This window comes from Monodelphis domestica, chromosome 3 (assembly GCF_027887165.1).
Source record: "Monodelphis domestica isolate mMonDom1 chromosome 3, mMonDom1.pri, whole genome shotgun sequence".
NCBI lineage: Eukaryota > Metazoa > Chordata > Mammalia > Didelphimorphia > Didelphidae > Monodelphis > Monodelphis domestica.
Genome location: NC_077229.1, coordinates 197,452,653 through 197,477,735, shown reverse-complemented (window position 1 = coordinate 197,477,735; position 25,083 = coordinate 197,452,653). Strand labels below are relative to the sequence as shown.

General features: G+C 38.7%; 1 protein-coding gene across 1 annotated transcript in view; it reads left to right on the top strand.

The window, feature by feature from the left end:
• Positions 1–21,894: 21,894 nt before the first annotated feature.
• F13A1 (coagulation factor XIII A chain) overlaps positions 21,895–25,083 on the top strand; it is a 208,960-nt gene continuing 205,771 nt past the window's right edge. Inside the window, exons 1-2 of the mRNA XM_001367973.4 lie at positions 21,895–22,037; positions 23,490–23,548. The gene's annotated coding sequence lies outside the window, so the exon portion shown is untranslated. The remainder of the gene's footprint in view (positions 22,038–23,489; positions 23,549–25,083) is intronic.

The window sequence follows — 25,083 nt, the reverse complement described above, 5'->3', positions numbered from 1 at the left end:
CCTTCTTAAGATTACTTTAGGACAGAAACCTTTTGCTGAACAATGGAAAGGGCTTTGACCTATGCTTAAGCATAGAACAGGAATTTCTTTGAGTCATGATTGATTTTAGAATTGATACAATGGAGATACTTGGAATCAATCTCCACCCTACTCAGTCCTAACAGGATTGAGGAAGGGCTGCAGCATAGATCAAAATTTAATTATTCCAATCTCTACCCTACTCAGGTTAACAGGATTTAGGAAGGGCTGTAGCAAAGGATCAAAGATTTAATTATTTGAAAATATGACCTTCAACAGACATGTGCAAAGCCAGAGACCTCTGGGCGGTCCTGGGTTAAGCTAGAGCCTCCATTGGCACAGGGAAATTGATGGACAGTGATTGGTAGATGTGAGGACTGAGGGGAGGGAACTTGGATGGTTTCCTTAAAGATAGAGGGGTCTGAGGACTCAGGGGGGTGGTTGAGGAGTTTGTCTGAGTGGTTGGAGTGTGCTCTGAGAAGCTTGCTCTGAAGGAAGCTGAAGGTGGGGGCCTTTGAGACTGTTTCTCCATTTTGGTCACGTGAGTAATAGGGACTGATCTCTTTTCTTTGCCCCAGCTATCTAAGGGCTTGGGCCTTTTGGCCCAGCCTAAACAGAGGGGGTATTTAAGCCCTATTCCCTTCTCTCCCCTTTCGCTCTCACTCTCTCTCTCTAATTCCTTTCTTCCTCCTGTTTGTAATTAAACTCTATAAAAGGCTGACGGCTGATTAGAGTTTTCATTTAGGAATTACATAGCTGAATTCCTTGGTGACCTTAAATTAATATATATATCAGTCTTTTAAAGTGATTTCCTTATCACAATACTTAGTATTGATTCTAAGATGGAAAGGTTTAAAAAAGAAAAAGAGAAAAGAAGGGAGGCAGAATTTTATGGACTGTAATGAATAAGTTAAATACCAGCAAATTCACAGACCTAACAACAGCAACTGAAATTGCCTACTAAATGGAAATCAGTACAGAAAAGAAGATGCTAATGACCATGGAAAGTGCTGATTCCTAACAAGGGATTCACATCAAAGTAGACAACTCTAATGAGTGAACTCTCAGGTGCCTTCAAGCTGCCACCATCACAAAAAGAGGAGAAATCACAAGTATAAATTCAAAGTAAAATTACTAATATGAGACTTATGTACTGAGTCTAAAATCATCAGGGGAATTGGTGGCACTGAGGCTGATGTAAAAAATATTCAAAGCAATGAGTTTATTATATTCTTTATTTTCAGAAGACACATAGGAATGAAAAACTTGAATTCTGACCACAGAAATCAAGTGGAAACCAAGAATTTTAAGAATGTGAAGATTCTCAAATGTAACTTACATAGACAATACAGCCACTATATCTATTTGAAAGTGACCAAAATAGAGAAGCCCTGTGCTCATTTTAATGTTGTGGAGTATTTACGTGTACACTACAGATGGTAAGTACTTTAATAACTATATATACAAACTTATATAGATGTATGTATTGGCTATACATACAAATAAAGCACCAAAGCACCATGATGAAGTAACCAACAGGGCTCAGTGTTTTATTTGCATTTGACTGTCCTCACTGGTGGAGACTGATTATATATTGCATGGGGTAGGGGACAGGGTTGAAGGTGGAAAGGATGGTAAATCCTTGGTAGAAAAGAAATCTTGGCTTCTCCTTTCCAGCATTAAGAAAGAAAACATCTGGTTCTATATTCTCTTCAGAGTTCTGAAAGCAGAGAAAGAAGCCAATATGTAGAGAAGCCAGCACCTCATTGATGCTCCTATTCTAAGCTTTACTACATTAGAGACTTTGGGGAATTTCCCTGTGGGCGAGATCTGAAAATCTCTCTCTTGGTTGAGCTGAGATAGCTTACTCCCAATGAATGCTCCCAGCGGGAGAACTCATTCACTGTGTGTGTGTGTGTGTGTGTGTGTGTGTGTGTGTGTGTGTGTGTGTGTTTTAAACCCTTACCTTCTGTCTTGGAATCAATACCAGGTATTAGTCCCAAGGCAGAAGAGTGGACAGGGCTAGGTGATGGGGGTTAAGCCCAGGGTCACATAGCTAGAGAGTGTGTGAGACCACATTTGAACTCCAAGCCTGACTCTTTATTCATTAAGTCACTTCACTGCCCCCTCCCTCCTGTTGTCTCACAATTCTTCACTTTCTGATTTTTGTATGGTTATCAACTTGGATAAATAAGTTTACTTGCTATTTGCCATGTATGTTCATTGTGGAACTGGAATTTGGTGGCACAAGAGTCAAGTCTTTGGTATATAGCTTGGAGTACTCCTTTCTTATTAAGGGGTAGTGATCAGGAGCTCAGCTTCAACCTAATAAAATATTTCCACTAGACCAACGAAGAGGGCAGATAGATATAATTATAGCCTGACATCCTTTCTTTCAGGAGAGTGGAGAGGGTAGCCTTTGGTATCAATCTTTCTTATTTCCCCTCCTGGTAGGAAGAGAAATTTACCTTGGAGAAGGATGGAAGAAGCTCTAGAGATATTTATTCATGGCTCCTTGTGAGCCACATTTAGACAGATGCATATGGACATACATGTATGTCCTTTCCCTGACAGGGGCAAAGGACCCACCATATACCTCTTAAACACACACACACACACACACATCCATTTTTATGGAACACATGTATCAAGGGGAAAGCAGTGGTGTACAATGAATCAATTATATGGAGAGGAAAACTCTTCAAAGTCTTTAATTAATACCTTAGAATATTATAAGGTGATAATGGTTCATATCTATATAGTTCTTCAGGGCAGCTAGGTGGCACAGTGGATAGAGTGCTGGGCCTGAGGTCAGGAAGACTCGTTTTCCTGAGTTCAAATCTGGCTTCAGATAAATATTATATGACTGGGAAAGTCACAACCCTGTTTGCCTCAGTTCTTGCATCTGTAAAATGAGCTGGAGAAGGAAAATGGCAAATCACTTGAGCTTTTATGCCAAGAAAATTCCAGACGGGGTCATAAAGAGTCAGACATGGCTGGAACACTTGAGTAACAATGAAATATAATTATTCACATGTTATATTATTTGATCCTTTGGGGTACATGGTATTATTATCCTTATTTTACAAATCAAGGAATTGAGAATCAAAGATTGTTAAGTAAGTTTCTCTGAGTCACTCAAGTAGATGGTGACTGAAGTGTAATTTGAATACAGATCTTCCCAACTCCAAATCTAGGAATATCCATTAATATAAGCTACCCCTTTATAGGATACCCAGCTGTCACTTGGCTCTTTGGGTTAATTGTTATTATAAATGTAATTTCAATATTATGTAAGCTCATTGAAGACAAGGGATATCTTTTCTTTTGTCTTTGTATTCCCAGCACCTACCACAGCACCTCAAAAATTGTTGTTGTTATTCAGTATTTTTCAATAATGTCCAAGTCTTTGCGACCCCATTTGAGGTTTTCTTGGCAAAAATCCTGGAGTCATTTGTCATTTCCTTATCCAGATGATTTTGCAGATGAGGAATTGAGGCAAATATGGTTAAGTGACTTGCTCAGCATCACTCAGCTAGTAGATACCACTTAATATAATAAAAACTAATTGGATTGAATTGATTTTTTGGAGTCAAAGTATATCAAAACAATTCCAACATTCTATGATTCTCTGCCTAGTCAAATTTCTTTGGAATACATTACTAGATCAAACATTAACAATAAGGTGGCTTATTTAAAACAGATGTCATCATCTTCGCTTGACAGATCACAGAAGAGATTTCTTTTGCTTTCCAAATACAAAGACAGAATGATATGTCTGAAGCCAAATTAAAAGTTGGTGAAATAAAGTATTGTCTAAAGAACAATATCACAGTGGCTAGCACATAGTAAGTGTTGAAAATATTTATCATCATCAATAATAAGAGTAAAATAATAATGAACAGTGCTCTTTGCACTGGGTCACTAGAGTAATCTTTGATTCATCTGTACTTCGATGAATTTGTGATTATATCATCCCCTGTGCACATATATCCCAAGCTGATTTGGAGCACTACAATTCCATGGCTCCTCATTCTCTGGAATTCTCTTTAAATCTCTTCCCAAAATTGCCTCTAGAGGATTTATAGAACACACTGGAGGCCATCCTCTTGTATGTTCCATTTTTCTTCTCTTTATTGTCTCAGAAGTGCCAACATGTTCCCCTCACATTATCTATTTCTTCTTCATCTTTTTTTTTTTTTGCTTGCTAAGTGAACATACCACCATCTTTCCTATAGATCATCAGGGATGCTTTTTATACCCCTTCATGCACTCAATTCTCTTCTTATATGGCTTGCATGTTGCAACTGACCCTGCTACAGAAGAAGCATGCTTCCTATCTCTCAGCAGAGAAGTGATGGACTCTATGTGCAGAAAGAGGCATGCATTGTCAGAAATGGTCAAATTGTTGATTCATTTTGCTTAACTGAAATTCTTTTTTATAAGGGAAGATCCTATGAAAGGGAGGGTTTATGGAAGATGGGTACATGGTACATACATAATATGTTAGTCTTGCCACTGACTGCTTTGGGGTTATAAATCATATGTTTCACGTGCAGAGAGTATCACTGTGTTGGGGTTTATAGAAGGGAGCTCTTTTGGATCATTGAAAACACTCCATAACTTTATGTGGTTGAAAGAATTGGAAGCAAAGTAGATTCCTGTAGATTGGGAAATGGCTAAATAATGGTCATACATACACATAATGGACTAGATACTATAATGGTTTTCCATTTCCTTTTCCAGCCTATTTTGCAGCTGAGGAAGCAAATGGTGTTAAATGACTTTTCCAGGATCACACAGCTTAGTAAATGTCTGAGATGAGATTTGAACTCATGAAGATGAGTCTTCCTGACTCCAGGTCTGGTGCTCTAGCTACTATGCCACCTAGATGCCCTCTATAATAAATATAGTGATGAAAATAGAAAGCCAGTAGCAAAAATCAAAACTGCATGCCATATCATTCTCACGATTAAACTTGGACTGAAGGGAAGATATGTAAATGAGCCTCTCTCCCTCTTTTGGAAAGGTGGGAGACTATTGTTACAAAATCTTGCAAAAAAGGTAGGACTTGAATGTCATACTAGTTAGTTTTGTGGAACTCTTTTCTTTTAGAATGTCTGTTATAAGTAATGATTCTTTTGAAGAAGGAAGCCCTAAGGTGAAGAATATTTTTGGAAAGTATAGGTGATATAAAAAATCTTTCAAAGAAAATACTAAACATTTTTTCAATGCAATTGAGTTCAATCTCTCATTCTTATTCAATTCCAGGACCAGTTCACTGTTTAACAGCAGGGCCTGTCCAACATCCACATAATGATAGGTTTGCTCAATGTCTAGCCACATGTCAAAGTCAAATTAATATGTAGCATGCGTAGAATTACATTCTAGATACAGAAGCAAGTTACCTAAAATAGTCTAACTTTTAACTTTTACTAAAAAAGAAAAAAAGTAAATAATGAGTCTCCACAATGTTATATGCATTTGTATGGGCATAAGAGGTGGGTAAGAACTTTAGGGCCAACTTAAAAAATGAGTCTTAATGAACTATCTAAGCAATTAGAGAAAACAATACAGAATGAAGAGCTACAATAAAAATTGGTTATAATGTCTTTATTTGCTAAGATATCTTTTTTAAAAAAAGAACATGGATGACCTGCAGCTGGTGAACATGTGTGTGTGTGATACACATATAGAGCCAAAAAAAACTTGCTGGTATTTCCTGTTATACCGGAGAAGTTCCTATCTCAGTTTTCCTGACGTGAGGGAGGGACATTTTTAGTTGTAACCTCCATGGAGTGGGAGTTGAGGATAATAAGATAGGAGGCTGTTGTTTGTTATTTGTTTTCAAAGAAGACTACTGATGTCCAGGGGTGATATCTTGCACATGAATTGGATTTAAATGAGGCAGAGTTGCATAAAGTCATCAACCTTACTCTCTCTTCCAGGATCATCAAAGTCTAGACTTAAGATAAAAAGATGACTGATGATGGTCCTGGATGCAGTGGATGAACTTGGCTTTTCATGTCTTACCAAGCTCTGAGCACTCCACAGTGCCTGCTTTGACTGCCTACATGATAGTTATAATAAATTGTTGACATCTACGCATTCTATCAGAGGAAGTCTTCACATGGTTGGAGAGGACATTCCCCCTAACTCACCAGTGGGTTTGTGGCCCATTGGTTACCTGGTTTACCAGGAGTGTGACTGCTGAGTATGCTACAGTTTCTTGGAGCCACAATTGAGAATTGAGTGCCTGATAGACCCCAAAAGTAGGTGAGCAGCCCTGAAAATAAGTTGGTAAGTCCTCATACCTGAGTTGCTAGTGCTTCTTGAATACCTGTGTACCCCAAAAGTATTACATAAACTACTTATTCTTCTGGGGAAAAAAATGAAGAGATGTAGCTTTCAGAATTGGCTAAAAGGCTAGTCTCAAAGAAGGGTTATTAGTTTGATATCAACTCTGAAGGTGTCTGATGGATTGTCCTTGGGATTTGTGCTTGACCGTGTGATGTTTAACAGTTTTGTACATAACTTGGACAGCCTGATATGGTGACACAGGCCTGTAATCCTATCAGATAGCAGAGGCTGAGGCTGACAGATCTCTTGAATATTGGAATTCTGAGCTACAGTGGGCTATGCTCATTTGGCGTCCACATCTCTTTAGGCTTTATGGTTTCTTCTGGATAGGAAAATGTAGCTTCCAGAATGGGACTCATCCACAGATAATTTTCCCTCTATATATTCCCTAAATACTAGACCCTGTGCTAAGTACTGGAAATAAAAAAAATAATTTAAAAAGTCAGTCTCTGTCCTTAAGAAGTTTACATTTTAATGGAAGTAGGCAGCATTTAAAGGAAGTTGAAAAAGGGCAAGGACACACTCTCCCTAAAGAGAGTTTCTGGGGGGAGCCATCCAATCAGAGGGAGAGTCCCAAGGGTCAGAGGGTGCTTTCAAGATGTGAATTCCTGGATTGGAGGAAGATTCTAGGATGAAAAGGTTTGTGTGGCATGAAGGAGGAAGTATGGAGTGTAGGCTAGAGAGGATGGCCATCTTTATATACTTTAGTTTACTCTATAGCTGCCCACAGAGACAAATATTGAGTATGATAGCTCTCTTTGGCTGTTATCTCATCAGTAGGTCTTGAGCTTAAAGGAAATATTGCTGTGAATGAGTCAATAAAATACTTTTTATAAACCTGTTTTCAAAGAGAACATATCCAGACTGACTCAGTTACTTTGACTTTGTTAACACTACATTTATTTTATTCTTTTATTGATCATTATTATATATACATATATTATATTACAGGTATATAATAATATATTACACACATCTATGTAGCTATGTGTTTACTTGTATGTATTTCTCTGTCTCTGTCTGTCTCTTTATATTAGGCATTAGCCAGTCCCTAACTGGGTGGGATAACATCCCCAAGTCTCCAGATTCCTATAGTATATAGCCACAAGTCAGGGAAGCAATCAATTAACAGATATTTATTAAGCACCTACTATGTGTCAGGCAGTGGGCTAAGTACTGGGAAGAAAGGATTAATAACACCAAATAAGGGTGCTGACTGTCCATTTCTTAGTCTCTAATGCATTTTCCCACGATGACTTAAACAGGATTGGAAGCCTTCTTTCTTTCCCTTTATTCAGCCTAACACCGATAGTTAGTGGAAAATCTTGTGGCTATTCTGAGGACCCCACCTGATTATGGGTTACCACCATCATGGTCTTCCCCCAAGGGACCAATTATAGCAGTGGTCATTTTCAAGTGTCTTTAGTCAATCCGTGAATAAACATTCCATTGTGATAAGAGCTAGGAATACAAAATATAGCCTTTACTCTCCAAGAGATCATTGTCTAGTGGGGAGGGTCTGTATTCATAAAATAGGTCTCTATGATAGCTTTACTAGAAAACATCCTGAGTCTGGCTTCTTTAGAGAAAAGAGCTCCTTCCTAATCTACAATGGCGTTTCTCCAAGTCTGCAGTCTGTCACGCTGTAGTAGAGATATAAGGAAAAGGACAAACGTGGCTGCCCTGGCAGGGGTTGGGTGGGTGGGGACAAAATCTAAAGGATGAGCTCACCATTCACAGTTTTTCAGCCACATTCAAACAATCAAATTCATCATTTATTAAACAAAAATAATTTGTCAAAAGAAGAAGCTGCCAGGTGACGAGTTGCTTCTAACTATACCTCCGATGAGCTCTTCCCTGTCCCACAGCCCCCCCCACCCCCAATGACAAAGGCCTTTGCAGCAGCATCTAAGGATATATTTTATGTCATTTGCATGTCAAATTGTGCAAAAATTGCTGGTTAAAACTGTATCACATTGCCCTCCAAATGAAAAGATGCTTCCCGATGTGCCCTGAGTAAAACCCCATGCTATAGGAAAAATGAAAAGGCAAATAAATACTTATTCCTTTGGGGAGGAAACTTAAAGCTCTCTGTTTGATCTTTTTTCTTTGATCTCACTGTTTGCTCCATGCCTCTGTGTACAGTGCAATGTGTACACACTACTTAAATGGCAGTTAGAAAAGCTTTGTTCACTAAACACTATGTATGGATAAAGATGTTTGGGAGGTTAAATCATTAATGGACTATATGTGTAGATGTTTGAAATTTAATTCTTTCTTCTGTAGGGATCTCAGCTACTAGAATAACAGTCCAAGGCAATAGACTGCCTCCATCCTAAACGAAGACCAAATGAAGTGATGATTAGTGCTTTCAGTTCACTAATATATATGTATGTATATATATAAAAATTCATATGGATATCTGTATATGTATATATCAAACAATTGTCTTAGAATCAACATTAAGTCTTGGTTCCAAAAGAGTAGTAAGGGCTAGACAATTGAGGTTAAGTGACTTGCCTAGGGACACACAGCTAGGAAATATCTGAGCTCAGATTTGAAGCTTGGACTTCTATCTTCAGACTTGGAGCTTTTAAAAGCACCTTGTTAGGTTCTGCACGTTCCCTGTACCTTTTCACAAAATGCCTATGCTATACATTGGAATTCTTGACTGATCATTATTTCTTTTCCTGTCTCCATCCCATTTTTCTGATCACATCCATATATGCAAACAAATATCTATCTATCTATCTATCTATCTAAATAATAAACATACATATATATAAATATATATATCTTATATATAAATATATATATATACATCTATATATCCAACATAGTCATGTGTATTAGAGTAGGGGAAAACATAGTTTGTTCTATGCTCAGATTTTAGACACAGTTTTGACAGTTCCTTGTTATACTTATGAACAAAACAGGGAGGCATAAGCTAAGTGACAGTTGTTCAGTTGTTTCCTCATTTGGTGTTTTCTTGGCAAAGATATTGGAGTGGTTTGTCATTTCCTTTTCTAGCTCATTGTACAGATGAGGAAAATGAGGCATACATGGTCAAATGACTTTCCCAGGGTCAACCAGCTAATAAATGTCTGAAACCAGATTTGAACTTCCTAACTCCAGGCTCTGCATTCTATCCACTGTGTCACCTATCTGCCCTACAGGATGGTACCAGTTAGATTAAGTCTGAAAAGGTTGGATGATCATAACCCAAATGAATACTTAACAGACAGATATCAACTTAGAGAAATATCTTGAGGGGAGTGCTCAAAGGGAACTATGTTCTTATCTTTGCCAAGTTTGACATCCTTTATGATGGGTTGGGTGAAGATAGATAGGGGATACTTATGGCGTTTTCAGTAGACCTAGGAAAATCAGTTACATTTTATATGGAAGAATTGGGATCCAAGAAGAAAAGATCTTGATAGACTAGAATGATGGTACAAATCTCATGTGGTGTAATTTATCGGGGATAAATATGAAGTTCTTTCTACACTTGGGTTCAAAAAATCAGGTGGATACACACAGAAAAGACATTGCTAGACAATAGTTCATGTGAATCACAAGTTATGTGAAAATAAGCAAAGGAACTTAGTAGATTACTAGCTCAATTATAAGTCATTAGTTTGACAGGGCAACCCCAACACCAATGTGTTCTTGGGCTTCGTTATGATAGGAATAGTGTCCAGCACAAGAGGAGTTTCTTACTCTCAGTGGCTCTGGTCAGGTCACATTTGGAGCATTATACTCAGATCAGGGATAGAGCAGGAAAATAACCAGGATGGCAATGGATCTGGAAATCATAGTATATGGGGTTCAATTGAAGAAATAGATCTTTTTGGGGTGAAGAAATCATGACTTATGTAGGGGGAGGTAAATACAGAGAGAAGAGGGGCCATAATACCTCTCCTTAAGAGTTTAAAGAGAGGACAGGAGGAAGACAGATTCCTTGTGTCTTGTTTGGTCCCAGAGAACAGATCTAAATGTCATGAAGGAAATCTGTATAGAGGTAGATTTCAACATAATATAAGGAAAACTTTAACATAGCTCTCCAAAAGTGGAATGATCCACCTCAGAAGGTATTGAATTCTGTCATCTCAAGAGGTCTTCGAGCAAAGGCTAGGTGACCATTTGCCAAGGACATTGTAGAGCAGATTTCTCTTCAGGTATGGGTTGAGCCAGATGACCTCAGAGTTCCTTTCCAACTTTGAGATTCTATAATTCTAAGTTTGAAGGAGAGAGTTCGAAGGCAAATAAAAAGAAAATAAAGCACTACTGCCAACAGCAGGTAATAAATATATGGAACTAATTAACCCCCATGAGGCTAGGCATGCTGAAAGAATATATACAATAGAACTTCTTAATGTTATAGCCACTTATTACTAAGTTCTGGATATGGCCAGGAATAGGACATGCTTCATGAGGTAGAATATAAGATGAAACAGGCCTTGATCCTCTCTCCCAACACTATCATTATAAAGGGCAGAAGTTCCAGAGGACACTTCATGGATTACCTAATAAGTCATTACATATAAATGTTTGCTATGGAGATCTTGATTCAGATATGCTCATGATCCAAAGGGCTCTGGAAGAATTTGGTGATTTTTTCTCTTTGTGGCTCATAACCTGTACTTAGGAAACTTGGGAAAACATATGCAAATACCCTCCCATAGTCCAATAATTTCTACTTACATTTCTCTCAAACATACATTTCACAATGGAACAAAGAAAAATATATTAAAAGAGAGAAATAAAACCAAGACCCCTGAAGAAGCAGCCCCGAGTATTTCTGTAAATTCTGTAAATCCCAAATCCTGAGGGAGAAGATTCCCTGGAAAAGGCATGCCTACCCCTTCTGCTCTGTTATGCCTCCCTCTTCTCCCTTGGAAGAGGGGTGATTTTCCTCATCTTTCCTCTTGCCATTATGTATTGCATTCTCTAGTTCCACAGTATGGTCACTTTACCAGTTTCTTAGACAATGTAAAGACACATCTTTGGAGTTTTTCAATCTTTGGTTAGCACACTCTGTAAGAGATGAGGAAAAACTTGGGAATTCACCTCTTTTCCCCAGTTGTTGCTGTTCCTCCCTCCCTCCCTTCCTCTCTCTCTCTCTCTCTCTCTCTCTCTCTCTCTCTCTCTCTCTCTCTCTCTCTCTCTCTCTCTCTCTCTCTCTTTCTCTCTCTCTCTCTCTCTTTCTCTCTCTCTCTCTCACTTTTCTCCTCTTTTTCTTCTCAGACCTCTATGAGTTACCAGCTCCATTCACCTGATGTCTATAGCTTCAGGAAAGCACAGAGTCAGAAACATAGAGTCACTGTATTATAAGGTACCTAATCAGCCTCCTCATCCAAACAGCCCCTGAAGAAAAAGCTTCTGTAACACACTCAGCACACATTCTTCCAGCCTGGGCTTATAAGACCTTAAGTGGGAGGAAAGATACCATTCCCTCTTCCCAGTTACTCCAATGACAAAGAAAAGGCAAAGAGCCAAAGGCAGGGGAAGAGAAGCATAGGAAAGAAAAGAAAATATTGATGAGAGGCATAGTGTCTGAATTGACAAATGTGAGAGCTGTTTGCCATTCTTATCAGACAATATCTGGTGTGTTATATTTGCTCCTAGGGGCCTCATTTTATGAAAGACATTGATAAAATGGAGTGCCTCTGTAAGAGAATAATGAGAATGGAAAAGGACCTTCAGCTTATGCCATATGAGGATCAATAGAAAAAAACTAGAAACAAATACTTAGACAGTTGAGGGAGAGGTTTTAGACAAGTGTTGGAATGAAAGTGTTAGTGTAAAAGAGATTAGACTTGTTTTGTTTGGTTCAAGAAAGAGAATAGGAACAAAGGGCAGAAGTTTCAGAGAGGTAGATGATGGCTCAATTTTTAAAAAAGCTTGCTAATAATCTAATGCTTAGCATTGTACTTGGTATATAATAGACACTTAGTAAATGTAAATTGACTAACTGAACCACCTAAGAATGAAATGGATTTTCCTAGGAGGTGGTAGTTTACCCCTTACTGGACATCTCAAGTGAAGGAGGGATGACCACTTGCTAAGGATACCACAGAAGGGATTCTGAGTCAGGTTGCTGCTGACAACGGGATTCTATAATTTTATTATACAGTATTATATTTAAAAGAATTAGTTGGGATCAGTACTAAATCTCATTCATTTATCAAGCATCAGGGTAGCTCATCTTACCTATCATATATTCTAATAATAGAGAGTATCAAACAGCTTTTGAAGCTTTCTCAGGCTCTCTCCAGGCTGTTGTAAATCAACAATTTTGTTCCATCCCATCATGGATGGGATTCCATATTCTTCCATTAGTCTCTAGGGTTTGATTATCCAGCAGGTTCATGACAACTCACACCCTACTAGAAAAACAACTTCTTTTAACCATTCTCTTGCTATCTTTTGATTAATGAACACTTATAAAATCTGCTTTATAAAAACTTAATCATAATGTTAGTGTAACATGGGGATTGGCCAATGAGACCCCAATTGTTATTGCATGCACAATATGTTCCACCTTCATGGAGGCTTGGTAATTTACCTTTTGAGCAAGAATATTGGAGGGGTGCCTTCCCCTCCTCAGACCATAGTCAGGTATTGCTTCCTGTTGGCTTACATAGGGACAAAAACATCCTTTATTTGGCTGCTGAGGATACAAAGAAGCAAAAATAATTTCAAGAGACTGATTTATATTCTTTTTACTAAAATAAAAATATATTGTGCTTCTAGGGTGGAATTCTCTCTTCTACCTCTTTCCATTCCATTCCCTTTCATTCTCTCAGAAAATAAACAAACAAAAAATCCAATTCAAATATAGCCAAGCAAAACAAATTCACTCATTGGCTATGTCCACACACACACACACACACACACACACACACCAATTCAGGCTGCGCTCTGGGCCCATCATCTTTCTATATGAAGACAGGTAGCATGTTTCATCACAAGACCTATGGAATTGTAGTTTACCAAAAACAGTATTGTTAATATATAAATTGTTCCCTTGGTCCTATTTACTTCACTTCGTATGAGTTCAGACAAGTCTTCCCAGGTTTTTCTAAAACCATCCCCTTCATCATTTCTTTCAGCACAATAATATTCCATCACAACCTGTTCAGCTATTCCCAAAAATAGATATGACTACCCCCTCAATATTCAATTCTTTGCTACCACTAAAAGAGCTGCTATAAATATTTTTGTACATGAGTTCTGTTAAATTTTATTTGTGGTTGGACTCTGAATATTTGATAGGCGGCTTTATTAGGTAGTCTCCAGGGATTTAATTTCTAAATACCAAAATGAATTACTAAGGTAAATATAATTTATGGTAGTTTATTTATAATAGAGGGAAGATATTAAGGAAGAGAGAAAAGGAGAGAGAGAGGAAACTCCAGCTTCCTCTGAGCCAGGTAGAAATACTAAGGCCCTAATCAGGGAAGAGTCTCAATACAATGGGCTGTAAACCTTCGAGAAAGGCAGGGTCACTAAGTCAGCCTTTAACTCACCAACAGCAACTCTCTAAATGGAAAGAAGTCTGTGTGTCTGTCTTCCAGTCTCTCCTCCGAGTCAGAGAGCTTTTCAATCTCCTCCCAACAAATATCTCTTCTTTTGGCAGCTGGTCCTCTTTTTAAAGATCTTTTTCTCTTGTGTCACCTCCCCTAAATTTCATGTCTACCAATCACAGCAGACACTCCTCTCCAGGACTGCCCACTCTTTAGTTCACACCTTCTTTGGTTGGATTATACCTTTTTTGGTTACTTAACACCTTTTTTTTTTTAGTTCACCTTTTGTAGTTACTTACCTTTTTGTAGTTAAAATGGGTAGATCTACTTAAAATACTGAGTTATCACCTTTTGGGGATCAAAATCTAAAAGTAGATTGTGGATTACAATTCAATCTTGCCAACAAAGGAAGAGCTAAGTATCTTCATTGTTACACTCAGGAAAGCGAAACCCAATCTTCACAGTTCTTTTATTTATTTTTTTTTATCTCATTGGTATTTAAATCTAGTAATGATATTGCTGGTCGAAAGTGTATGCACAGATTAATCATTTGGGAGCATAGTTTAGAATCACTTTACAGAATGGTTGAATGAGTTCATAGGTCCACCAACAATGCATAAATATATTTGTTTTTCCACTGCCCTTTCAGTTTTTGTCATTTATTTTTCTGTCATCTTGGTTAATCTGATGGGTACAAGATGGTACCTAAGAACTGCTTCACTTTGCATAATGCAGAGCATTTTTGTCAATGACTATTGATAGCTTCAATTTATTTTCCTCTAAAAACTTTATATTCATATCTTGACCATTTTTCAACTGGCTGAAGTCTCTTAATTTTAGAAATTTGAGTCAGTTCCCTACTTATTGTAGAAATGAGAGTTTTATCAGAGAAATCTACTATAAAGATACCCCCATTTATCTTTTTCCTTTCTAATTTTAGCTGAATCAGTTTTGTTTGTGAATATTCTAATTTTATGTAACCAAAATTTTCCATTTTGTAACCTTTTTATCTCATGTTTGGTCATTGAAGTCTCTACCCATTCTTAGATTTGACAGGCAAATTTATTCCACATTGATCTAATTTGTTTATAATCCAATATTTTTCTATTCATAACAAAACCTCTACAGCATCACAAAATTGCAGATATGGAAGGGACCTCAATGGTTATCTACTTCAATCTGTGCCCCAAAAGAATATCCACTGCAACACAGCTGAGATGGATATAATTCATCCTCTTCCTAAAGACAGACCTACAGTGAGGGGGCTGCAGCTGACTTCCTGAAAAAGTCCCATTCCATTTTTAGATATGTCTAAACATTAGGAAGTTTCCTGATATCACATTTAAGTCACTTTTTTATAAATTTTATCTGTTACTCTTAGCTCTGTCTTCTGAATCCAAGGAGAATAATTTTAATCCATCTTCTATTTGGCAGCCTTTCAAATCTCTGAAGACAGTTATTGTGTCCCCTCTGAGGTTTCTTTAGACTAAATATCACCAATTCCTTTACCCAAGCTTCATATAAGATAAACAAGGAACTTCACAACTCAGGCTGCTCTTCTCTGGACACTCTCCAGCTTGTCAATGCCCTTCCTAAACTATGATGGCCAGGATTTAACACAATATTTGAAGAATAGTCTGGGCAGGGTAAAGTACAGGAGGACTATCAAATCCTTATTTCTGCACACTATCTTAGTTTAGGTAGGATCTAACAAAAGGGAATTATTTTCCTTTTTTCCCCTGATTTTCAGCTCAATTCTTTTTAATCCCTTCCTCTCTAATCACATAACCATGAACACTATGTAACTTTACATCTAAAAGGACATCCCAAACATCTTTGGAAACCACTAATAGAGACTGACAGTCAGTCATGAACAGACTGTTGGTCTGCCTTAAGAGGATATTTCTTGCATTGTATGCCTATGTATCTTCTTTTTCTAGAACAAATCCAAAATCACTCAGTGCATATTTAAAACATAAGTAGAGATGATCAAATATTTTAGTTGCAAAAACACATTTTTTATTCATAGCTGCACTCTTTGTGGTGGCAAAAAACTGGAAAATGAGAGGGTGTCCCTCAACTGGGGAATGGCTGAACAAATTGTGGTATTTGTTGGTGATGGAATATTATTGTGCTCAAAGGAATAATAAAGTGGATGAATTCCATGGAGACTGGCACAACCTCCAGGAATTGATGCAGAGTGAGAGGAGCAGAACCAGGAGAACATTGTACACAGAGACTGATACACTGTGGTACAATCGAAGGTAATGGACTTCTCTACTAGCAGCAATGCAATGAACCAGGACAATTCTGAGGGATTTATGAGAAAGAATGTTATTCACATTCAGAGGAAAAACTGTGGGAGTAGAAACACAGAAGAAAAACACATGATCAATCACACAGTTCGATGGGGCTGTGATTAGGGTCTAAATGCTTTGAGTCTATAAAACTTTACCACATGTGTGTGCTAAGTAGCCACAAATCTATATAATTATGCAATGAGCCTTGAATTGCTTTGGTGGTGCATTTAGATCACCATCCCAACATTCTCCATTTAAGCACATATCATGGAACAGCCTGTTCTTTCCATTTCCTGTTTGGCCTCATGAGCCTCCTCTCCCAGTTTCAAAGTTGCACTCATGGCCTTGCTGACATATGCAGATCTCAAGTTAGCTCCAGGCCTGCTGTGACCAGTTACTCAGTTCATGAGCAAGGGGAGTTCTGTTGGTTGTGTGACCACAATCGAGGTCAACAGAACCTTCCACTCAGTAGCTTGCTCTTAATCTCAAAGAGCAGCCTTGCTGGCTCATGTCTATGGGGCCTCATTAGAGGAACCTGATGACATGCAAGAGGCAGAATTGCTCTTTTGACCCACCTGGAAGAAGCCTTTTCACAAGTCTCGGTCCCAGGTCATATTCAAGTTAATATGCTCTATTAATAATGAATTCTATCTTTTCCTCTGACACCAAACTATATCTATAACTCATCACCTTGGAAATTTCACATTGTTTTGTTTTCAATATGGAAGGAAGTTGGTTCAATTGAGAACAAAGTCATGTATTTTTTTTTTACTCCTCTAATTGCAATGAACTAATTGTTTGAAAGTTTAATTTTTCCCTCAATCCCACCTATAAAACATTCACTCAAAATCAAAACTTCTGAAGAGGAATCGATAGGAAGATTATTTAAGATGTACCCAAAGACAAAGGTATGAACCTACCCTTCATTTATATCATTAAAAAGCATTTATTGAACACTAGAGGGGGCAGCTAGGTGGAACACTCTATGGAGTGTAAAGTGTAAAGCCTGGAGTCAGAACTATTCATCATCCTGAGTTTAAATCTGTCCTCAGACACTTCCTAGCTGGCTAACCCTGGGCAAGTCACCTAACCTTATGTGCCTAGGTTTTCTCATCTTAAAAGTGAACTGAAGAAGGAAATGGAAAATTACACCAGCAATTTTTGCCAAGAAAACCCCAAATGACTGAAAAAGGACTGAAAAACAAGAAGCACCTACTATGTTCCAGGCATTATTATGTGCTGGAGATATGAATATAAAAAGGAAAAAAGTCCGTCTCCAAGGATTCCATCTTGTTTATGCACTTCAAGATCCTTCTGCCACCATGCTCTACTGAACCTTATTTCCCACTAAGCCCACTAACACTATCCTCTGTTTCAGACAAAAAAGTAAATATTTTGTACTCTTCAAACAGCAGTGTCAAACTCAAGTAGAAGGCCTAGTACATAAGGATTACCATAGCTGCATATTGATTTAGAAAACCACATATTTACATTATCTATGCTCTATAGTATTTTTATTTATTTTTTAAGATCTCCCAATTACATTATAGCCAGGTTCCAAATGGTACTTGGACTCTTTTGCTACCTCTGCTGTAGATGATCTGTCTTCCTTATGTGTATTTCATCCCTGACACCATTCCATACTCTCTGAGGAGGAAAGAAAGAAAGAAAGAAAGAAAGAAAGAAAGAAAGAAAGAAAGAAAGAAAGAAAGAAAGAAAGAAAGAAAGAAAGAAAGAAAGAAAGAAAGAAAGAAAGAAAGGAAGGAAGGAAGGAAGGAAGGAAGGAAGGAAGGAAGGAAGGAAGGAAGGAAGGAAGGAAGGAAGGAAGGAAGGAAGGAAGGAAGGAAGGAAAAGAAAAAATAGGAAAATAGAAAGAAGGAGGTAGGGAAAGAGAAAGGAAGAAGAAAAGAAAGAAAAATTCCATTTCCTCATCCATAACTCATCTATACTTAGGTGTACATTACACCATACTGTGGGATAAAAAATAGTCAAAGGGATTGGATATAATCCAGACTATGCATAGATTACATATAACACCTTGGGAAGACAGCATAAGACTGCAAAAACTGTTAAATTTGGAATTAGTGGACCAGGATTTGGATCTTGGCTCTATTGACTGTTTCTAGAACCATGGGCTATTCATTTAACTTCCATGAGCCTCAGTCCTCTTCTAATTCTATAATCCTATGATCTCAAATTTTCCTTTCAGATCTATATTCATGATCTTGGGTTTCTGATGGAGTTCCAGATACTCAGTATAGTTAAGTTCAATAATGGCAATGGTGCTAGGATTCCATGATCGATGAGCATTCTATAAACAGCTCTTCTTCCCCTCTCCAAGTAGGTTCTTTTTAAGCCTTAAAAAGTCCATCCCACAAGGCCATCTCACAAACCTACAGAATTGATTGACCTGTGTTAGGACCCTGCTCTGTCCCTGAAGAGTCTTTAAAATTTAAAGACTCCATGAAGACTTTTTAAATTTTGAAGTACCCACTACTGCTTGGAGAAGGGAGTTAAGATGACAAGAAGTAGTTTCTGAGGCTAACTTTACTACAGCATGAGTCCAAATGACCTAGAGTTTCTTCCACTTTCCTCTCTTTTTTGTTCATGTCCCCTTTACCCATAATATGCCACCACTTGCTGTTTAGTCATTTTTCATTTGCATCTGACTCTTTGTTAATCCATTTGGAGTTTTCTTGGCAAAAATACTGGAGTGATTTGCCACTTTCTTCTCCAGTTCATTTTATAGATGAGGAAGCTGAGGCAAACAGGGTTAAGTGACTTGCCTAGGGTCACCCAGCCAGTAAGTATCTGAGGGCATTTTAACTCATGAAGAGAAATTTTTATCTACTTGCTCTATACACATCCACTAGGTATAGATAATTAAAGCAGATAGATGAGTTACTAATTCTGATTCATGGAAAACATTACTCATTTAGGAAAAAAAAGAAAATTTCTTTGCAAATGATAATGTGAATAGCCTGGGTCAAGCTATCACCTTAAATAAAATGGTTTTTAATGGAAATGATTAGAGTAGGGGCTAAGGATGAGATTTACTATCTTACTTTGTACTTACTATTAGACTTGCTTTCATTGGGAACTCTTAAATGAAAAAAAAAACTCTATCAAAGCAGGTGAGCATCATCTTTGCAGTTTATTATCTTAACAAGCCTACTGAGTTGCACTGAGAAGTTAATGACTTATCCAGGGCTATATGGCCAATATGTGTCAGAGGTGAGGTGTAAACATAGACTTTTTTGGCTTTGATACTGACTACTTGCAATCACTCTACAACATTGCCTCTTCATTATTAGAGTGCATTAGCTAAATCCTTCGCACCTATGAAAACCATACCTTTCTCCATTTACTCTCTTAGATCAACCCATCATTTGGAGAGGCAGACTAACTTTTCATTTGAGTTCCATAGGAAGGTAAATTAAGGATGATTCTGGCAAAACGAAGCACTAGAAGTGATGAGAACAGTTCAACCATCTGGAGCTGTCATAAGCATGGATTTCCCTCTCCTAAAAAGAAAAAAAAAAAGATCCTGTATGAGACCTTCTTCACTTGGATGCAAAGGTTCACTGCTGCTGCTGTTGTTTCTTCCACAAATGCCTTCTCTCTATTTCCAGTGTCAACGTGAGACCTTATAAAAACTCCCCTGTGGCCTCTGCAGAGCTATGAATGGACTGAAAGGACCACTTGCTGTCATTAACTGCCTAAATGCTGTGGATGAAACATGATTCCAACCATCAGGCATACCCCTGTGTGATCACCATTACTCCTAGTTCCATCTCAGGGGCAGAAAAGTTTCCTCTTGGCTCTGACAAACCCACAGCCACTCTAGAAGGGAAGCTAAAATACCTCCCAGAACTGAACTCATAACTTTGGTATCAGAAGTTTTGGCATCACAAGTGTCCATGCCAATGTTGATTGTTCCCCAACCCCACTCCTACCCCTCACCCTGCCTCTGTCACCCTGACCACCAACTCTGGAAGTGCTGTTTGGTTGGAAAGAAGGAATACAAAACAAAACAGACCCAAATGTTTCTTATTTAAGATGTTTTGCTTTCAAGTCAAATCTAACACAGTAGGAAAACCATCTCCTTGGAAAATGTGTTTTTACTTCCTGGGTACAATCAGTTAAGGGAAAGACCGAAATTTACTATGAGGGGGTTGGGGGCAGCTAGGTGGCTCTGTGGATTGAGAGCCAGGACTATGGACAGGAGGTCCCAGGTTCAAATTTGACTTCAGACACTTCTCAGCTGTGTGACCCTGGGCAAGTCACTTAACCTCCATTGCCTAGCCCTTACCACTCTTCTGTCTTGAAACCAGTACACAGTATTGATTCTAAGAAGGTAAGGTTTAAAAAAAAAGAACAAAACAAAAAAACCAAAGATGTACATGAGGGAAGAAAGATCCAATGCTCTAGAAATTGCTACTCAAAATAAAAATATAAAGGTATTTTTTTCCTTGCAGGCATTCTCTGCTTACCAAAAGCTCCCTGAGGGTGGTTATTAATTTCTACAGAGTTCAACTCTCCAAATGTTGAAAATAGATCTTGTTTATAATGTCTCTGGGAGGTGATAAAGGATGAAGAGCTGCTCTCCAGTTTTCAGTCCATGGGGAAATGGTATGGACATGGTAGCTGGACCTTTGCCACCTTGAGCTGGAGAAAAGTGAAACTGATCACCTTCCCTGCCCACTGGAGGATTCTAAAGGCAGTCCAAACCCAGTGAAGGGATGCTGGAAAAGGTTTTCCAAAGTCTGAACTCTATTAGGAGTTTTTAATCTTCATCTATAATTTGAGTATAATAGAATTTACTCACTTCGCAGCATTGTCATAAGGAAAACATTTGAAAATTATAAAGTGCTTCACAAATGTGGGGTCATTATTGTTGTTACATTCCTCAAATGATGTTTTTCCCTCACTCCCTAGCTACTGCACAGCTTTCTCCCACCCCATGGAGAATATAAGGTGGCATTGTTTATCTGGGGCAGAGTAAGGGTGGGTCTGGGCACATATGAGTGTCTAAAAGTAAGGATAACAGGTTGGCAGCCACTGTGACTAAGAACACACCAAAATGATCGGCTTGGTAGCCACACCTTTGGTATGACTCAACCAACAGGGTCCACTCTGTGTGCAAAGCAACGGTACCGTTTGACTCATAGGTCATAGGTTAGAAACTGAGTTAGGTTAACAAGTAAGCAAGAATGTTCATGAAGGCATGCTCTATGTTGGGAAAACTGGAGTTTTTGTGTCATATATTCTTTTTGGGGTGACTGTCAAGTGTCATGAAGTTGGAACCAAAGGTGCTGAACTGGAGATTTAGGGTTTTCAAATCTAATAGGCTTTGTGCAATGATAACCCAACGTCAAGTGTGGAGCATCAGTGTGGTGAGCCTTGTGGGTACTGGTGTTATGGTGTGTTCCCGAAAGGATCCAAAACAACAGCTCAGTATTCAAACAGAGGTGAAGTGGCCAGAGGGCCAATCTAATCTGAGAGCTGCAAGCCTTTCTTTGTCAGCTCTATAACTAAATATGTCCTCGTTCCTGGAACTCTAAGAAATTGAGAGCAGATGTTAACCAGAGGGACACAGAAGATAAGGCTGATAGGTGTTGCTGTGGAGACCCTAAGATTGGATCCTATAGTGAGATTAAGTCTAGGGTCAACAGCCTCCTTAGGTAGCCCGCAGTGTCATGAGTGAGGGTAAGCAATGTGCCTGGCATAAGCAGGTTTAAGACATTAACAGGAAGGAAGAAATGAAGAGAAATGCATCAGAAAGAGAATTGAATAGTAGAAAACAAGAAGGAAGAAACAGCTACATACAGTAAGTCTGTTCAGTTGTTTTCAGTCATGTCCAAATCTTCATGACCTCATTTGGGGCTTTCTTGGCAAAGAGTTTAGGAGTGGTTTGCCATTTCCTTCTCCAGCTCACTTTACAGATGGGGAAGTGAGGCAAGTAGGGCTAAGTGACTTGCTCAGGGTCACGCAGCTAATATTTAAGACCAGATCTGCACTCATGAAGATGAATCTTCCTGACTCCGGGCCTGGCATTTTATCTACTGTAGCACCTAGCTGTTCTTTCCTAGGATGTAGGGCACTTGAAGGTAAAAATTTAGTTTAACTGAATTTTCCTCCAACACACACACACACACACACACACACACACACACACACACACACACACACCCTTCCCATCCCAGGAGGCAGCACATTGTTGTACAAAGATTAGGTACTTAGGAAATGTTGGTGGAACATCATCTTTCCCTTGGAAATTTAAAAGCATGGAATTAAAAGGAAATTTAAAGGAATTTTATGTGAGTGTATATATATACTCACATATATATATATACATATATATCATACCTGTACACACACATGTCATATATACATAAAGATATATATATATATATGAATCACACCTGTACAGATTATTTTTCACAAACATTTTTAGTACCAAAAGTCACTCTATTAACTCAGGACCACCAAAATATGTTATATATAATTTGTTTTTCTCTTAAAATTATAATGATTGGAGTACTTAAAATAAAACAAATAGAAAATTTATTGGGACAGTAAATAGAAAAGCTTGGGGAAAATGTCCTTTCTTCTAAAAAAAGTATTTAAAATGTGTATGCATGTGTTTTTCCAAACTTCCCTGGAAATAATCTTTGCCTTCTTATCTACCTATGTATGGGGCAGACATTATTGATTCCACTGCTGTGGTGATGATTGGGTCATGGTTGAGGCCAAATAAATTGTTGGAGAGTATACAACTTTGTTTCTCTGCCTTCTTCATGTCACAATTGTTATGTGCCACACTTGCCACATTGTCACAAATGGCTACTCAGTATATGTTCATATTGGCAATTCCCCCCACCCCTGCCTGCCCCTCAAGCCATGAAAGCTAATTTTTAAATACTGTTAGAGACCCTATGGCGAAATATAAATAGCCCAGGGGTTGGAGGAGAAGAACCTGGGGTAGGGTATGGAGAATGGAGTTAAGACAAGTGGAGTAAGGAAATTAAGATTTTTTGGAAGATTGGCATCTCAAGGATGAGAGACAAGGGAAGGGTGGGATCTCTTTGGAATAAGAGAGATAGGAATGAATGAATGGAAGTGGACTGAAATCCTGGCTCCAGCTGTTTGGGAGAAGGGGGAGGGGCGAAACCCAACCCTCTCCAAAAGGGGGAGGAAAGGGAGGGAGGGAGGTCTTTAAATTACTTAAGAGCCCCCAACTTCTGGTATTTCTTTCCTTTCTCCGACATACTCTGTCCAGCTTGAGGAAGTCTTCCAGGGGGAGAGGACAGCGAACTCAGAGGAGCTTCGAAACAACAGGTAAAATAAACATACAAAAATTAAAGCAAATCTCCTCTTTCATATTGGAACCTGAAACTCTGACTTACTTACACTGAGCTATCACCCACACCTCCTGCCTAGGTCCCTGCAGTAGCGGCAGCCTAGCCTTCTCTGGGCAGAAAGGATCTGCTGCTGCTGCTGCTGCGGTCGGTCTACACTGCTGCTGCGTGGGAGAAGGGGAAACTTTTAAAAAGCTCCCACTTTCTCTTATTCCAGTCTTTTGGTCTTTCCTCCCAAGCTCTGCCCTAGACCACAGAAGGGCCACTTTCTCTCAAATATGGAGAAAGGAATTCCTAAGGCTGGATCATGTCACTTTCAAAAAAGTTCACCTGGTGGGATTAAGTTTAGGGATTCTTCTGGGCACTCCAAGGCACCCAGCAGCGCGAGGAGTAAAGAAGGGCAAAGGGAAGTCGGAGTGTTGGGGGCGGGTAGGGGTGGGAGTGTTGGTGTGCTCGGCTGCTGGAGGTTCAGGGGAAGCAGGAGACTGACTGCGTGTGCGCATTTCAATCTAAACAAATTCGATAAAATGAATTGGGAGCCAGGATGATCCTGGCTCCAGATTGGTTTGCTCTAATAAATAACCTGAAATAAACTCTCCCCTGGTCCTGAAGTGAAATCTCTTTCCTCCAGGTCTGTACATTTCAGCACTCTTGGGACTTCTGCAGACACTTCAACACCACTGTCGCTCTCCAAAGTGTCATTCTTTAGACTTCCATCTTCAAGCAGACAGCTCCTTCCGATTTCTTTCCTTTATCTTTTGATTTTTTTTATTATGAACTTATCCTCAACAAACATAGACACTTTGATATCAAACCCTTCTCCTTTCCAGACCCCTTCCTCTTCTTCTGTCCCAGAGGTTTCCCAAAGCAGCAGGAGAAACCTCATAATGTGTCTTAGTGTGTTTTACACCCAACTTTCTCCAATCTACCTTCCAAATAACATACTTTCTCTCCCTTTTACTGCCTCTTTCTCTCCCTCTTAATCCTTTCCTTTCTACTTTCTCTTCCTGGTGGTCTGTCTATCTCCGACTCTTCCCTTCACTTCTTTAGCTTTTTACCTTCAGCCATACAGTACTAATTTGTATCTGACTATTTGGCTCAACTGTATAAATTTGTCTAATATTCATTAAAACAAAACAAAACAAAACAAAACCCTTACTTTCCGTCTTAGAATCAATACTGTATATTGGTTCCAAGGCAGAAAAGAGGTAAGGGCTAGGCAAGTGACTTGCCCAGGGTCACACAGCTAGGAAGGATCTGAGCCAGATCTGAACTGGGACCTCCAATCTCTTGGCCTGTCTTTCAATCCATTGATCTACCCAGCAGTCCCTTGAAATTCATTTAAAAACAAAAAGAATACCAGAATATACAAATACAAAAGTAGGCTGTCCCCTTTAGATTAGTCCCCTTGATGAAACTATATACTTATCCCAGTGCTGCCAATTGAAACATTTCTGGAATTCCTTCAAATTTTCATTTGGATAGCACTTCATACAGTGTACTCAACAATAACAA